Here is an 18,542-nt window from a genome sequence, read left to right on the forward strand (position 1 = left end):
GCTCTAAATAAGCTCAAAAGCTTGTCTCTGTTACCAACAGCTGTTTGTCCAACAAAACATATTACCTCACCTGTCTTGTCTCCCATCTTCCATGCACAGTTGTATACTCACTAAGGTCATGCAAATATTAGCAAGTGTTTCAAAGTACATAGAATAAAGGGGTTGATGTGCCACGTAGAAGGTCAAATTCATAAGAGTTAATGGTTTAAGTGTAGCCCCTCCCTTCTGGTGTGTCTCATGCCTGTCAGTGAAGGTTTGTGTTACCACGAGAGAATGCTCATTGTGAATGGAGAGACCTTTGCTCTCACAGCCTGTTGTTGTTCCCCTTTCCTCTGGGCTAAGCAAGAGAGGATGCAAACAACGCGACGCAGCAGAACAGAATTTAGGAGAAGAGTGAACAGAGACAGATCTCTTCAGCTCCCCACTTGATCCTGCTGGGTCTCCAGGAAAGGGCTGTGCAGAGATCAAACACAACCTGCCTGCTGTGCTCTAAACTGCTTTATGACTGTTCCAGTCCACAGTGACTCCCACTGACTGCCATAGGGGCTTGGGATCAAGCCTTAAGCTTATTTACGGTGAGCATCACAAGAAATCATTTTCTGATACAATGCATAATTAACCCGTGGAACTCATTGCCACTAGATATAACTGAAGCAAAGCATTTACTACAATTCAGAAAAAGGGATCAGACAATATAGGGATAATGAGAGCATCCACTGTTACAATACATGGGATTAAATGAAAATTAAAGCGGATGTTTCAGGGTAAAAACCAGCCACTAACTGATGAGAGTTAACCTTCTCAGAGGGAAAGTTTCATACTAAATCAGAACTGTCCACAAAGGGGTTCCCTGTACCTTCCTTTGAAGCAGCAGGTACTGATCACTGTCAGAAACAGGGCACTGGGCTAGAAGGACCACTGGGCTGGGCTATGTTTGGCCTGTTTGCTTGGGTCACTCTCACAACAGCAGGGGCGGGGAGGGGGGATTTTGGAGGAGGACTTAGGGGCATGTGTATTACCTGAAACTAGTGCTATCTTTTCCTTTTTACAGACTATACTTCACATTGAGGGTGCCCCTTTAAGGTAAATATATGTAACATTCAGTTGATCAAACTACTAATCAGCTGACAGGAACCTAATGTTTTCCAGTGAAATATGGCAATTGTTCTTTCAGCTCATAAAAAAAACCCTCGCCTTTCTAATAAGGCTATTTAAATACATATGGCTTCTTTAAAAGTCCTTGTGTAAACAGTGTCATTTTGCAAATACTATCTGAGATGGTAGGTGTGTCACTAACTTGGCACTCAGTTGATACAAATTGTTTAAAACCCACAAGTCCTGATAAGAAAATTCTTTTTAACTCTCTTCTGTCTTAGTCCCTTGTGCTTGCACTGTAAACTCTGCTCCATGCCCATTCTGTATTGGCATGGGAGTTCCCATTCAATGAAATGGCAGATAACGTCTTGTTTGTCCACTGGAGCTAAAGATGTCATTGTTCCATATGCGCCTGTGCCCTGACTACCCCACTATGTATGTCTGAGGTCCAAATTTCAACAGCACGGACGTTTCATCAGCAGAACAATGAAGAACACTGGAGTGAGCCAATGAAGGAGGTAAGACCAGGCCAAAACCTGGCTATCTTCTGAGTGTGCTTCAGCATCCGCCCACTCACTGAAGCCTTCCAAGCCAACTCTTCAGCTGATTTAAGGCAGCATGGCTCCTTTGAAGTCAGTAATGCTATGCCAGCTTACTCCAGATAAAGATCTGGCAATCCATCTCGAAGTAAAAAGGAAGCTTGTGGGTTGGGTGGGCCTTCTGGTCAGCACGGTAAAATGTAATGTTTTCAATTAAAAGTTTTCAGCTAGCTCGACCTGCAGGCATAGACAGACCAATGTGCATAAATGGTAGAAAGACAGGAAATGATACAGCATGTGAATCATACACACAAATAAATTATGAACAATTAAACTCTGCAATGTTCTATCTGACAGCTGGAATTGGGCATATTTAAGAGCAGATTTTTCCAAAGAATTATAAAATAATTACACATTCTTTACTACTGCCACTGGCTTCTGTAAATGTTAGTACACTGATATTCACACCGGATAGTTCAGTTCCACAGAATCTCCAGCTTAATTTTATAACACACAGGTGGATTCTAACTTGTGTGTTCATTGTAAACTGAAGGTAATATTGATGCAAATACTATTCTTGCCTAATGTATAACAGTACCCTGTATGTTGCAACCAAAAATGCATCACTCATTATTTCTGACCTTTGTTTTCATGTTAATGTTCATACCACTAAAGGTCCTCCCCTGAAGATATATCATGAGCTTGGCCATGCTGCCCAATATCCTTCTTCCAAGCATTCAGAGTTGTACTAGAGGAAAACTGGCCCATTAATTGTAGCAAAGATCTCATTGATCCCCACCAGAGACGATTGAGACTGAACTTCTCCCAACAAGTCTCTAACAAGAAAAACATAAAAGCTAAAACTGAACAACAAGTAAGGAAAAGATCTTGTAAAAGTAATAATTTAAGAGCAGGTTAACGGATACATACAAAATTTGAACATATGCAACTTAGGGCATACTAATAACACATTTTTTAAAATTATGTACTAATTGGGCTATACCAAAGATTGGAAATAAGTAAAAGCAGTATCAATTTTCAAAGAAAGAAAGAAGAGTGATCTTGGTAATTAACCCATACTTTTCATAGCATTTAAGGCCAGAAGGGATTATTAAATCATCTAGTCTGATCTCCTGAGTAACACAAGCCAGTTTCCCCTATATTAGGCCCAATGACTCTAGTTAGAGCAAAGTTCAGTCTTCAGGAGACAAAGGGTATGTCTACACTGCAACAAGAGGGTGTGACTGTAGCTCGTGTAGACATATTGGAGGTAGCTTTAATCTAGCTAGCTCAGAGATCAGAGTAGCAAAGCCACAAGCAGTTTGGTCTTCAGTGGGGGTTCAACAAGCCCGCCCAGAATGCAGAGCTAGCCTATGCTGAAGCACGTGATGCTGTAGCTTCAGTGCTTCAGTACCTGAGCTAATTAGAGCTAGGTTGGGTACATAGCCGCTAAAGCTAGGTTGGGTACGTAGCCGCTACCACACCCTGTAATTGCAGTATAGGCACGCCCTAAATTCTTGTGTGCCACAGGAGAAACCAAGGCACCACCAATACCCAATGCCCCTGCAAGAATGGGAACAAGGTTGGGTGCAGGGCAGGATCTGGGCTGGAGCCGTGGAGAAGTAAAGCTTGGAGAGATGAGCACAGGGAGACAGTGTCCATGGCTGTGGATGTTAGGCTTGTTAGGGCATCAGAAGTACTGAGCAGGCACAGCTGAGGGCCTCACACCTGACGGATATGCCCAGATGATCCCATAAGGTGATCCACGGCCCATGCTGCAGAAGAATCAACCATTTATTCCTAATGGAGTAACAAAACAAATATTAAAAGAGAAATAACAGTGAACACAGATAATGGAATCCCGAGCTGGAAACAGTACAGAAGAAGAAATCTCACCAACCTTGATTGTTTAAACTTTTTCTCGGGGCAAAACTTTTTCTGCCTCATCTTCCATTACGCAGTGTTGCTGTAGCCTGGTTGGTCCCAGGATATTAGAGAGAAAAGGTGGGTGAGGTAATGTCTTTTGTTGGACAAACTTCTGTTGGTGACAGAGACAAGCTTTCCAGCTGAAGAAGAGCTCTAAGTAAGCTCAAAAGCTTCTCTCTGTCACCAACAGCTGTTTGTCCAACAAAAGATATTACTTCACCTGCCTTGTCTCTCATCTTCCATGCACAGTTGTATACTCACTAGGGTCACAACTGAGCATTCCTTACTCTTGCTGGCGAGAATGCACACAATTAATCCTACTGAAGACAATGGAAGTTACTTGTGTGAGTAAATACAAGCTAGTCAGAGTTAAGCCTTGAAATGCAGTGTTAGAACGTTAATTGCATTCAGCCCCAGAGGGAAAAAAGAGGCTGCACCCGAGGGCTTCTGTAGATGCAGCTTCTGAAATCTCTGGTAATCTTGAAATTCTCCAACTCGGTGAGAGTTTCTTCCCCAGGATTTTAAATCAGTTTATGAAATGATTATCAGCTAAGCAAGCATGATGACTAAGAATCATGACACTTTTATTGCATGCTAACAAGACATATTTTAAATGTTCTCCAGCAACACAGCAAGATAATTACAAAGCCTGAGCTTAATAAAAATGCCCTCAAGGTGTGTGCATGTGTATATACTTTAAATGGAAATGGTTTATCAACAAATGCTAGACTTCAGTGCTTTCAATCCAAACATTTCAGTATTGTACAACAGCACAAGAAGCTGGAAATGTAATTGTCTAGCAATTGGTTTGTTTCTAGTATCCAAGAAGAAATAAAGGCACAGGATAACCAAATAGAATAGTATAATTAAATTAGACGTTTAGAATTCTGTTTTCACTGTTTAAAGGTGCTATTTGTAATGTAATTAAGGAAACTGTTTTTTAAAGGTTATACTAGCTGGTATAAATTGACATAGGCCCATTGATTTCAAGGAATTTACAAAAGGTGAGGTTCTGGCTCATGCATGTTTAACCTGACAGTGTCAATTAATGTGAATATTAAGTTTATAAACCTTTCATATCTTCTCAAAGATAAATACAAATGTTGCCACTTACATCAGTTCCTCTCCTAAATCTAAATGAATAGAGGCTCTGAAAGCTACTCATAAGGAAACCTAATAAAAAAAGAAGGGTAGGAAAAACAATACTGAAAAAGAAGAAATTCCAAGTGTGTTTATTAAACATGAGTGGAGGACAATCTGCTTGTTCTTGTTTCCAGACAGAATTTAAAAAATAATACTAAAGATACAGCTATTAAACAGTCTCTTTACAAGAGACAATTCAGACTCTGCTAAGTCTTAAATGAAAATTAAGGGTCAATCTTGACATGAAGGGCTCGATCCTGGAAGGTGCTGAACACTAGCCTTGAATCAGCAAAACATATAGGCATGTGCTTAACTTTAAGCACAGAAATAAACCCTTTGAATTCAATGAGCAACTGGTTAAGGGCTTTGCTGGATTGGGATCCAGCTGCTCATCACTTTACAGGATGGAGAGTTTAGCCACTGCTCTGAGTAGGCCCCATTAACCCAGGGCACTGGGGGAGAGGAGGACTCTGGGCTAGTGCAGAGGGGAAACATACTGCTGCCTCATTCCTGTCCCCTTTGAGGTCCTGCATATCCCCAGGGACCCATTAGAGAAGCAGTCCCTGCACGTCATTGTAGGAACTATCAAAGGCTGCACAAAGCAGGCAAGATACCTTGCACACCTGCACAGCGGGTGATCAGTCTGGCCCTAAGCAAGCAAGACAAAATCAATATTCCTCTTTTCAGGTTCTCTGGAATCACTGAAGCCTCAGGAGTCATAGTCAGGAGTAAGGTGCCTCCCGGGAAACACTGATCTGTAAGATATGTTGTCAGTCAAACTAAATAATCCTGTCCTGTTTGCATGCAAATGCTCCAAATCTATACACACTCCTTCCTCCTTGTGGTATGACTGCATTTCTTTGGACACACAAGTGTTCACTGGAGTGAGGTATCTCCTCTTATGGTAATTTGCTGACCAGACACAAGATTCTACTACCTCCCATACAATGAGGGTCATAGAAGGGATCTGCTACCTCAGACCTGCTAGAGCACATTGCTATTCCCAGAAGACTGTGGCGGGCGACAGACACTCCGCTGCCAAAATGCCACCGCCAACAAGCAGCAGCGGCAATAAGCGTCGCCGCCGAAATGCCGCCAAGAAACGGCAACACTTCTCGGCAGCATATTGGCGGCGGGGTGTCCTGCGGGCGCACAAAAATGCCCCGCGCATTGGGGACCCCTGTGCTAGAGATATCTAAAATTATGAATGGTGTAGAAAGGGTGAATAAGGAAGAGTTATTTATTCCGTCACATAACACAGGAACTAGGGGTCAACCAAAGAAATGAATAGGTAGCGAGTTTAAAACAAACAAAAGGAAGTATTTCTTCACACAACACACAGTCAACCTGTGGAACTCATTGCCGGGGATGTTGTGAAGGCCAAAAGTATAATTGGGTTAAAAAATAATTAGATAAATTCATGGAGGATAGGTCCATCAATGGGTATTAGCCAAGACGGTCAGGTATGCAACCTCATGCTCTGGGTGTCTCTAAACCTCCAACCGCCAGAAGCTGGGACTGGATGACTAGAGACGGATCACTCAAAATTGCTCTGTTCTGTTCATTCCTCTGAAACTTCTGGCACTGGCCACTGTCAGAGACAGGATCCTGGGCTAGATGGACCATTGGTCTGACCCAATGTAGCTCTTCTTATGGATCCCTCATGATCTCAATTCAGTTCAATGTTGAGTCTCAGCTGGCTTGCTTCTCAAGGTCCTAGTCTTACTTATACTTTGGGAAACACACTTGATGCACAGTCTGGGCTGGATAAGGCAGACACTGAAGCTGTCTGTCCTCAGCTTTAACCTGCAGCAACAAGCACAGAAAGACCCCAGTCCACTGCAGCAGGGCATAGACGGGGGTAGCAAACATGGATAGCCACCCTCACTCTCTGGCTTTTATGAGCCAGTGGATCCCTGCAGTTCATGGACCAACCACATATGGACCTGCCCCACCCACCATGCCCACTCCCCTCTCTTTGCTGCCGAGATGTGGGACGCTGTGGAGCAGGGGTTCTCAACTCTGAGGCCCCTTCCCCAACCCCCCATAAAAATGCCACAGCCCACACATACCACAACAACTGGTTTTCAGTCGATTAAAAGCCAGGGCCACCGTTAGGGGGTAGCAAGCAAAGCCATTGCCCAGGGCCTCATGCGATAAGGGGCCCAGCAAAGCTAAATTGCTTGGGCTTCAGCCCAGGGAGGAGCGGCTCGGGCTGCAGCTTCAACCCCGAGCAGCAGGGCTTGGCATTCGGCTTTCTGCCCTGGGCCCCAGTGAGTCTAATGCTGGTGCTCTTCTCTGGTTTATTTTGGTGGACCCCCTGAAACCTGCTCACAGACCCCAGGGGCTCCAGACCCCTGGTTGGGAACTGCTCCTGCAGAGTTCACTTCCTTTTTGCACAGGAAGCTCCATGCAAGAGCTACAGTGTGTCACAGCAGCCCTGCTGGTTTTCAGGCCTCTGCAGCTGCAGTGGGAGGCAGAATTTCCCCCGGATACTCGTGGTAGGGCACGGTGAGCCCAAATCCGCTGACCACACACACATGTGCTAAAGAGACAAAGGGATTCTAACAAATTTACTACAGGAGTGAAGGCAGTAAAAGATTCTGGGCCTAACTCTCTTCTTACTACACATTGCAGCTCCACTGATTTTATTGGAGTTACTTCTGCTGTACAGCTGTGTCAGAGGAGAATCCTGCTCTCTGTTTTATCTATGCCACTAGGAGCGAGTTGGTATCAAGCTGCCTCCTCAAAACATGATGATGATTGGGCAAGAACTGAACAATATCAGAACATTTTCTGCCTCCCACAGCATCAGCACAGTTATTATCCTGAGCATATCCTCCTCCTCCTCCTCCAGGTACAGCCAGTTTTTCTCCTCTTGTGCAACTACTGTTAGAAAACCTACGTTGCTTAGACAGTGTAAAAAGTATCCCACCCAGAGAGAATGCTTGGTCAGGTTTAATAATTTAAATCCACGGGTTTTTCTAAGAGTGTTTCGATTTTTTAAAAAATCATATTTCTAGGTAATAATTAGCACTACAAAAGTAATCAGCTGTTGAGAGTAGGCCACTTCCACCTTAATTGAATTGGCCTCGTTAGCACTGACTCCCCACTTGGTAAGGCAACTCCTATCTTTTCATGTGCTGTAATATATATACTGCTTACTGTATTTTTTACTCTATGCATCTGATGAAGTGGGTTTTAGCCCACGAAAGCTTATGCCCAAATACATTTATTAGCCTCTAAGGTGCCACAGGGACTCCTCATTGTTTTTGCTAGGTAACAATGGATCCTTTGTTTACAGGCTGTATCTGTGTTTTCATTAGAACAGCTCTCTCCCTCTGTCTTCCTCTGCCCACTCAGTTTCTTTCTTTAATTTATTATTTGTATTAATATTCTATCAGGTCCTCTGTTGCATGAGGCACTGGACAAACAATAGAAAGACAGGCCTTGTTCTAAGTCTGTTTAAACCAAGACACATGCAATGGTAGGTGTCCGGTGGCACCTTAAAGACTAACAGATTTATTTGAGCATAAGCTTTCATGGGTAAAAACCCCACATGCATGCATGCATCTGAAGAAGTGGGTTTTTTACCCATGAAAGCTTATGCTCAAATAAATCTGTTAGTCTTTAAGGTGCCACCAGACTCCTTGTTGTTTTTGTGGATACAGACTAACACAGCTACCCCCTGATACTTTTACCATGCAACGGTAGATGTAACAAAAGAGACTTAGCAAAAGAAGATGGGCAATAGAAACTGCAATAGGAGAAGACATTAACTTAGCCCAACAATGTCCAGAGCTAGAATCATATAAGATATCAATAGGTAATAATATTGTCAGAGCTCATTGCCTCTCATCACTTGCCCTGTTTCCATGGTTGTTTTTCTCTGCCCCTCTCCTCTGGAGAATATGGACTCAATAATATTAGAATTGATATTTGCAAGATGAGACAGAATCAGGTCTCCTAGTCCTATCCCAGCCCATGTTTCTGATGGGCAGAGGTAAGAATCCAAGTATTTATATTTGCAGACAAGTGTCTCTCCCTGGGCAAACATTTATGACTTAATTTCAAGAATTGTTTGTGTGTGTTCCTGCTACTGCCTAGGTCAAACAGATTCTCACTAGAGATGGACTCGATGGATGCAGAGCAGCAAGGCCAGGCAGGGAGGGATAGGGAAGAAGATGAGGTCATGGCCAGAAGCAAGTTGAATGTCCTGTACAATCCCAACAATTGCCATCATCCTCCTTAGAGCTGCAAGAGGCAAGCCCTTCCCAAGCTCCCCCTGGAGCACACGTGCACACACTCATTCACTGCTACGGTGTATGAGAATAATGTTTGGTTAGAACTGTAGCAGAAGGATGACTATAGGTAGAGCTGGCTGGAAAAGGAATTTTCTATCCTGCAAAATATTTTGAGGTTTCATTTTTTCCACCATCCTTAATTGGGAAAAAAGTCAACATTTTAAAATTGTTTTTAAGTTGAATCCCCCCCCCCCCCCCCACACACACACACAATATTATTGTTTGGGTCAATCTTTTCAATTTTGATCTTTTTTATACAAAATAAAGTAGTTGCAAAATGAAAAAATCAAAACTTTCCATTCTGAAAGTGTCAGATTGAGCTGCTGTGACATTCTCGAAATGTTTTACCAATCTTTTTTGGAAAAGAAGTTTTGGATAAATTGGTATTACCTCACGAAAAATTTTGGTTTAGGCAAAATGGCATTTTCCAATGGAAAACTGCTTTCAATTAAAAGTTTTTGATTTGCTCTAACTGTAAGTATAGACATACCAACGTGCATAAACGACAGAAAGACAGGAAATGACACAGCATGTGAATCATACACACAAACAAATTATGAACCATTAAACTCCACAATGCACTTTTCTAAAAGGGGAGAAATCATCTAACCAGACTGAGACAGTGGCTAGCAAATTAACATGCAAGCCACTGCTGACAACTCAGCCATCGGCATTACAAATTCCAAGTGAGATGAGCCCCGTGAGCACTGCCAAACTTAATTGTTCAAAATCACGAGTCAGAGCTCCCCAAAATCAAGTGACTTGAAAAATATATAAATATATGAGCAGATTGTCTGGTTATTTGCCTTCTAGTTTTCAATCCTTTAAAGTTCTTGTTTCTATGCTTTTTCTCTGCAGTCATGAGGGCTAGAAACTTCCTTTTTCCTCCTTTTTTTTTTTTAAATGAAAACTGAAATTCTCATAAGCATGAGTCCAGGAGCTGGGGCTTTAATAAAAAGGTCAGATATCACTAGATTGCCACCAGTGAGCTTGAACAGGGGGAAGAGTATATGGAAAGCATTTTGTAAACCTAGAGTGAGAAATGAATGAGGAGCAGAACATGAAAAGTTAATTGTGGGAAATCTATGGATGCTTAAAAGTGTTTAGAGGGGGAAAGGGTGTTTTTGTTGAAATGGTCACAAACAGCATAGTGCTGTGTAAATATCTTTCTCTTTTCTGATTCATTTTCCAAAGACTGGATTAGACAAAGCTTTCTGAAACTTGTAATTATTCTGGAAAGGAAATAGGAGATTTCCAGTTGGCTGCAATCTGGCAATTTACATGATATATTGGACCAGTGTGGGTATGTACAACTGCACTTGAGGCAGTCAGAGTAAGAGGAAAGCATATTTTTCAATGGCTAAGTGAACAGGGAAGTTGTTGAAGTCCTGCTGTTGCCCAATTATAAAGGGAAGAAAGAAGGAGATTTCTGAAAAAACAACATGTGCAATAAAGAGCTATTAAGAAGAAACTAATCAGTGATCATTGAGACACTGATCTAATAGAGACCCTGTTGAAGAGACTTAAGATGTGGAGAGGAAAACAAAATCAGAGGTAAAGGAAAATTTATTTTCAAGGAAAAAATGATTGTAAGGAAACAGAGTAAAGGCATGACTATTCATCTAGAACCAGACATGTAGGAAGACACAGGGCTACCTTAAGACCCTACTCACACACTTCTAAGGAAGCCCTTAGACCCTGAGTAAGGAAAACATTTAGGCATATATGTTAGCCCATCTCTATTCACAGGAAGCCAGGTAAGCACATGCTTAGCTTTAAGCTTTTGCTTCAGTTTCACCAAAATGTGTGTCTCAAGCACATACTGAAGTGCTTCTTTCCCGGGGCACTCTACTCACCGCTGGGATACCTCCTCCTGGCCACTCGGCATTAGCTCCTTCAGGTGTTGCACCCTCATCTCACAGGCTTTTCACCCATCTCTGCAACTCCAAGTCTTTGCAACTTGGCCCTCCGGCCAGATCATTACACATGCTGCCCCCTTCTGGGGTGTCAAGATCTTTCAGGGCAAACGGTTCCAGGCACTCCATTTTCCATTGCCTGGGCTTACCCCTTCCCCAATACCTTGTAATAGAACCAGGGCCTTCCCTCTGCTTGGGGGTCTAGCTCAGGGACCCTCTAATCAGTAGCCAAGGTCCAGGCCTTGCTGCTTTTCCCCTGAGCCTTTCCTACATCTCTGGCTCTCCCCCGTCTCTGGAGCCCAGGCTCTAGGACCCTCCCACTCACAGGGTCCTAGAGCCTGAGCTCCAGCCCAAGGCCAGACATCTATATAGCAGTGAAACAGCCCCACAGCCTGAGCCCCAGGAGTCCAAGTCAGCTGGCACAGGCCAGCCATAGGTGTCTAGTTGCTGTATAGACATCAGGGCGGGCCTTACCATGAGGAGAACTGAGGCGACCACCTCAGGTGTCAGACTGTGCGGGGGCGCCACTAGGACCCAGAGTGTAGAAAATTGTGTCTGCTGCTGGTGCATCTGTATTCTCTCTGCTCTCAATGCACAGAGATGGTGGAGTGCTGTGCTGGAGGAAGGAGGGCACAAGAGACCTAACAGGCAGGCAGGAGAAAAGGTGAGAGGGAACAACAGAAAGCAGCAGGAGCTGCAGAGAGAGAGAGAGGAGGAGAAGCCTCTTATGTACCTCTCTAGCACCCCCAGGAGCCTGGACTGGTTGACACCAGCTTCTCAGGGACCTCCTTGTTTCCTGCTGCTTCCCTGAACCCTCTTGAGGAGAACAGGCAGTCAACTGAAGTAGTAGGAGCCAGTTAGGCCCTTAAGACGCCGATGTCTTCCCTCACTTAGGCCCTGCTACCAGCCTGCTTATTTGTCCCCTTCAACTGAGTGTTGAGAGCCACTCTAGCTGGCACAGAACAGCAGTCATGAGTGAAAGAAGAGGCAGCATTCAGAAAAAGAGAGAAAGCAAAGGAAGTTTTTCTATCTAAGCAGGAAGGAGCTCTCCTGAGATACAGACACAAATGTTCACGGTGAGCCTTCCGGCCCCAGTGAGGATGTGAGTGGCGAGGAGATGCCTGATCTTCCAGTTAGTCAGAGTGCAGGTGACCTGGCAGCTACTGCAGCATCCGTATCTCCATCTCAAATGGATGTAACCATGCACATTCCTGAAGAAAAGTGTAGTTCAGAGAAGAGTGTGGTGGGGCGCAAGAAACAGGTGCTGCTGAGTTTAGTTCCTTAAGTCTAGATGATCCAGGACTGTGGACCCACTTGAGCAGTAGCCTGAGGGACTTCCTTGTACTGCATGGGCCACAACAAGTGAAAAACTTCATGTTCCCCAAAGAAAATGAAAATAGAAGTTTCCATCCAACACATTACTGGGGTGAAATCCCCAATGGTGACAAAGTGGAGAGGCCAGGGCTTATGTACTCAAAAACCCAGAATGCTGCATACTGTTTTTGTTGCAAACTCTTCCAGTCCAATGTTCCAGCCACATTGGGTTCTACAGGAACAAAGGACTGGAAAAATCTGGCTTGAAATCTGGCATGCCATGAGAAAGCAGCAAATCACCAGAGAGCTTTCCATAGGTGGAAAGAGCTTGAGAGGAGACTAAGGTTAAAGGCCACCATAGATGATCAGCATCAAGAGAAGATTGCATCAGAGTCTCTTTACTGGCAAAATGTGCTGAAAAGGCTCATTGCATTTGTGAGAATGCTTGCTATGCACAACCTAGCACTGTGTGGCACTTCAGACAGCTGTATGTGCCAAACAATGGAAACTTCCTTAAAATTGTGGAGCTGATGGCTGAGTTTGATGTTGTACTCCAGGAGCATATAAAAAAATAGTCACCACCCAAGAAATGTACACACACCACTACCTTGGAAAAACAATTCAAAATAAGATCATACAGTTACTGGCAACAAAAGTCAAACAGAAGATTGTGGCAGATCTGAAGTCAGCAAGATATTCCTCTGTTATTCTGGACTGCACACCTGACATCAGCCATATGGAACAAATGACTTTAATGGTGCGTTTTGTAACAACAACAGAACCTAGTGAAAATGTCCCTGCAATGCTGACTGTCAGAGAGCATTTTCTAGAATGTATTGACATTGATGATACTACAGGAGCGGATATGACAAATGTGCTTCTTAAAAAGCTGGAAGATATGGGAATTGCGAAGCAACATCTGAGAACATCTTCTCTGACACTGAAACCACTGAGTGCCACATGATGGGAAAGTCAAGTGGAAGCGATAAAGCCTATCAGACACCAAATTGGGAAGACAGATGATGCCATAGTTGCCATTATGGAGGATAATGCTATGACAGGAACCGTTCGTGGGAGAACAGTGGCAGAGGGAAATGGAATCACCAGAAACATACATAACTTCAAATTTCTGTGTGGCTTAGTGTTGTGGCATGACATACTGTTTGAAATAAATGTTGTAAGCAAGAGACTCCAAGGTGTTGACCTTGATATATCTGGAGCAATGGAATAACTGGACAAAGCAAAGTCATACCTACAGTCTTACCGGTCAGATGAGGGATTTCAAAATGTTCTGAAGAGTGCACAGAAGTTGGCAGAGGAACTTCACACTGAAGCTATTTTTCCATCCATTCAAGAATACAAGAGTCACCAAAGGAGACGACATTTTGATTACGAGGCACGGGATAATCCCATAAGAAACCCCAAACAACAATTCAAAGTTGAATTCTTTAACCAGGTGCTAGATTGTGCAATACAGTCAGTTGAAGAATGTTTCATGAAGCTCATGGAACACAGCAGTATGTTTGGGATGTTGTATGATATTCCAAAACTCCTCACTATACCTGAAGGAGACCTACACCAGCTATGCAGGGCACTAAAGACAGTGTTAACACATGATGACATGCGTGATATTTGATATGAGTGATTTAGGTGATGAACTGAAAGCCCTTTCAAGATACATTTCAGCAGGATCAACTCCAAAGGCTGTTCTGGAATATATGTGCACAAATAAGATGACCACCCTCTTTCCAAATGCTTTTGTTGCTCTGCGCATGCTTCTAACACTTCCTGTAACAGTTGCCAGTGGAGAATGCAGCTTCTCCAAGCTGAAGTTAATAAAAACACATCTACGCTCCACAATGACACAGGAGAGGCTGGTCGGCCTTGCAACCATCTCAATAGAGCATGAGCTGGCCCAGACTGTGGACCTTCAGAAGGAAGCAGTTCAAATCTTTCTAGCCAAGAAAGCACGGAAAGCACCGCTTTGATTATTCAAATGGATAAAAATGCCAGTGTTTACTATGCAGACAAGAAAAGTTACATTTGCTGTTCAGGCGTTTGAAACTTGAGTGTTACTTAAAATTTTTGAACAAGGCATTTTAAGTTGTTAGGTTTCAGAGTAGCAGCCATGTTAGTCTGTATTCGCAAAAAGAAAAGGAGTACTTGTGGCACCTTAGAGACTAACAAATTTATTTGAGCATAAACTTTCGTGAGCTACAGCTCACTTCATCCGCTCAAATAAATTTGTTAGTCTCTAAGGTGCCACAAGAACTCCTTTTCTTTTTAAGTTGTTAGTTCTCCTTTATTGAGGTAGGTAGCAGAGCAGTATCATGAGAGGAGTAGAACAGGAAGAAGGCAGAATTGAGAACTTTCAAAGTTTTGGCCCAAGCGAGAGGGCATGGGGGTGTCATTTGAGCTCCCTGCCGCAGGTGTCAAAATGTTGTGGGCCGGCCCTGGTAGACATACCCTATGAGAACCTTTCCCAGACCTGAGGTAGACCTCTGTGTACTCTAAAGCTTGTCTCTCTCTCACCCACAGAAGTTGGTCCAATAAAAATATATTACCTCACCTGCCTTGTGTCTCTAATATCCTGGGACCAATAGCTACTACAACACTGCATACAACACTGAATAACACAGGTCCAAGAACTTCACCCAGTGACTCCTGAACTGAGCTCTGTCACTTGTGATTAAAACACTAGAGCATAACTTTTAGAAAGGAGTTCCAAATTTAACATCTCCAAGTGATGAAGAATCTACCACATCCCTTGATAAACTATTCCAGTGACTGATTACCCTCACTTCAAAACGTTTGCATTATTTTCAGTTTGAATGTTAGTAGCTTCAGTTTCCAACAACTGGATCTTGTTATGCCTTTGTCTATTACACTAAAGATCACTTCTCCACATATTGTACTCAAAGACTGATCAAGTAACTTCTACAAGTTAAGATATTGAATCCCTTCAGTCTTTCTCACTGTACAGGTTTTCCAGACCTCAAAGCACAGCTTTGTCTTTTCTGGGAATCCTTTTCCCATTTTTCTAGATCCTTCTAAAGTGTAGACACCAAGAATGGGACACAGTATTTCAGTATTGATCTTTCTGATGCCATATACTGAGCCAATACCATTATCCCACCCCCACTCAATATTTCCTTGCTTATTCAACCAAAGATCACATTAGCTCTTTGAGCCACAGCCTCACACTGGGAGCTCATGAACATTTAGTTATCTACAATGACTTCTAAGTCCTTTTCAGAGTCACTGCCTTTCCAGATACAATCCCCCATTCTGTAAGTACATTATTTTTTTCCTATAAAATAAATAAAAACTTTGCATTAGGTTGCAACAAAATGCATGTTTTTTCGCAGTGCCCATTTTCCCAAACTGCTCTGTGTCAGTGGTCTGCCATCATCAATATTCACCACTCCTCTGATCTATATCATCTGCAGATTTATCAGCCATTATTTTATATTTTCTTAAAAATCATTGATAAAAATATTGACTAGATTTGGGCTGAGAAACAATCCCTGTGGAATCCCACTAGAAATACCACCTCTTCTTGAGGATCCCTATTAACAATTGTGTTTTGAAATTCATCAGTAAACCAGTTCTCAGTCCATTGTTATTTAAGCCAGATGAGAATCTGGTTCTGGGATCTTTGTGTGAGCAGTGGGACATAAAAAGCATGTTTCCAGGAGATTTATCCATGATTGTGTAGCAAAGTTCCCACAGAAGATAATGGACCAAGCCAGTATCAGGCTGTCAGACCAGAATGAAGTGACCTTAGGCAATAATTAAAGAAATCAATAATGTCATCTTGACCCTGGAACATTTCATACTTCTCCTTTGCATTCATTCAGCTTCTATTTTGAGCGGGTTTCCTCCCACAAGGAGAGATAGAGTCTCTCAAAGTATGCAATTATTAGGGAGGAAAAAATCCTAATAAATCACTCAAAGAAAACTTTTTAAAAAAACACACAAATACTAAACTTTACTTGGTAGAACGAAAATAAGTCTAGCACTGACCCAGTTTGCTTAACTCAGCTGGAGGCCCTCACAGTTCGTTGGTTGTCTTCTTCTTCAGCAGTCACCTCTTCACAGAAGACAACATGCTAAATTTCTTGAACAAAGATTTAGGAAATCATTATAAATATCTAAACTGCTTAGCTTTATTGTAATGGCAAATCCATTACTGGAAAAAAAATGTCCTTAGGCTTCCCTTCCTCACCCCACTAGAATGGTTATTGGTACTACCTAGGGTCTGGAACAAAGGAGAAAGTCTTCATAGTATTAATCCTTTTCAAATAGCCCTACACATGCTGGCATAATCTGGGTCATGTTCTTTAGCTGGCCTAAAGGGCAGCCCAATATATCAAAGAAATACCTTCCCAGAAATCATTGGTCCAGTGACATCTGGTATGTTAGTCTTTCTCTATATTACGGGCTAGATTGTGCCCTCAGAGATGCATATGGGACATGCTGCACCTGGAATCTCTGAGAGGAAGTCTGTCTGACTCAGCCAGATTTCCTATTGGTAGGGCAGTTAACCGACCCCCTGGAATGGTTGAGAAAGATTGGTTAACTAAATTATATCCCACTGTGTGTAGTATAACCTGTTACCTCATCTAGATTTCTTGCAGTTCTTTGGGTCTGTGTTCTTTTGTTAAAGTACAGACTGGAGAATTATGAATGTATAAATCTTAATTAGCCAAAATAGCTTTGAAAGCAAATGAGAAATTACGGGAAAAAAATTAAGCTGGTTAGATGATAGTGTTCACAATGTCCAAATTGAATTCAACACAGGATGTTACAATTTTCAAGAGACAAGAAATCAGTTCAATTAATTGTAGGTTTCATTACAGTCTTTTCCCAAAGGCCAACTTTTATCTTACCCTAGCCTAGGCAGATGATTTCAGCATCAACACAGAAGTATTGATCCTAAACATAGATACTTGTTTACTTCCAATCAAGCTTATCTGCCAATGGAGTGATGTCACTGCCCATGTCACTTCAACCAGAACAGTTCCAAAGTAGGATTTAGATATTTGGGACAAGTTCCTTAATTATCAATCTATTTCACCAGTGCTATAAACTCTTATGCCACTCTAAGCAAAGGTTCAAATAGTGGTAAAATCTGTAGCTTACTAGTCAATTCAAAACTTCTTCCTCTTTTTGTCTAAGAAGCTGTCAATTCTCTTGACCACACAATCTGTGATTTTTAAATTTTTTTAAACTGAATTATTAGAAAACTCAGGATTTCTCACAGCTAACTTGTGCTGTAGTGTAGCACAGGGTCCTATTACAAACAATATTAGGCTTGGTTAGTGCAAGGAGTTTCTCCAGCCTTAATATTCTCAATTCTTATTGATTTAGCATAACTTCTAGACAACTGAGACTAAACTTATTGGTGAAATACAAGTACGTATGGTGCATTATAGTTATTCAGAGGCTTTTAACTCACGTAAGTACTTTCTGAGAAGCATTTAACTTAACATAACCAAGTTGACACATGAGTAAACAATACAAGTCCTTTTGCTACTTATAAACTGGAGCTGGCAGGAAGATTGGTTCTCCAGTTCAGTTGCAAAACTGTAATTACTAGTTTCTCGAGATAGATAAAGAATTAATTCAGGTGATTAGCTCAAGGTATTATGATAGCTGAATTCCTCCTCTCTTTCAATGTTTTGCAGCAGTCTCCCAACACAGGACTTTAAAAGACAGAATTAACTGAGTGCTTGTCAGTGACAAGACCTTAGTTGTTTCCAAGGAGGAGGTGAGCTCACTCATCCACACGTTTCAGCTTCAACAAGCAATATGCAGAACACAGGACATTTTAGACATTTTCTACAGGGCTGCATTGCCTCGTTCTTTTCCTTGGCAAAGCTGATGTCTGCCTATTGGAAAGTGACCAGTGCTTCTGGTAAAAATGTGAAATGTCCAACCAGAATGCAAGTTGTGTCCCTTCTCATGACTCAGTGAAAAAACAGAGTGTCTCGTTATGGCTTCTTGCAACTTTGTTTGGAAGATTCCCATATCTTTGTGCAAACTTTTTGTGCCATGCCAATTTTTATAAGACACGTTGGGCCATATGTTGAACTTCTTTTGCCTTAGCCCTCATTAGTAACCTACTTCCACAAATTACTTTGTGTGGGCTGCTATGTGGTGTGTTCCCTTGGACAACCTTGCACAATTCCATGTTCTTTCCATCAGCAATGTAAGCTTTCTGTAGGAACATCAATTTTGAAGTTAGAGGTTTTTTGTAAAGTGTCTTCACCCTCCTGGATGGTTCTGTCTTTGTTTAGTAA

At 42.3% G+C, this 18,542-nt stretch overlaps 1 protein-coding gene across 5 annotated transcripts in view; it reads left to right on the forward strand.

The window, feature by feature from the left end:
• Positions 1 to 318: 318 nt before the first annotated feature.
• Positions 319 to 18,542, forward strand: part of LOC140908504 (serotriflin-like) — a 42,618-nt gene continuing 24,394 nt past the window's right edge. The window contains exons 1-3 of one of the 5 annotated variants that reach the window (XM_073335743.1): positions 319 to 575; positions 1,052 to 1,083; positions 5,391 to 5,460. The gene's annotated coding sequence lies outside the window, so the exon portion shown is untranslated. Of the gene's footprint in view, positions 576 to 1,041; positions 1,084 to 5,390; positions 5,461 to 7,514; positions 7,561 to 18,542 lie in introns of those variants that run through there. The other 4 variants (XM_073335742.1, XM_073335744.1, XM_073335745.1 and 1 more) reach the window with 4 other exon arrangements.

This window comes from Lepidochelys kempii, chromosome 3, assembly GCF_965140265.1.
Source record: "Lepidochelys kempii isolate rLepKem1 chromosome 3, rLepKem1.hap2, whole genome shotgun sequence".
Taxonomy (NCBI): domain Eukaryota; kingdom Metazoa; phylum Chordata; order Testudines; family Cheloniidae; genus Lepidochelys; species Lepidochelys kempii.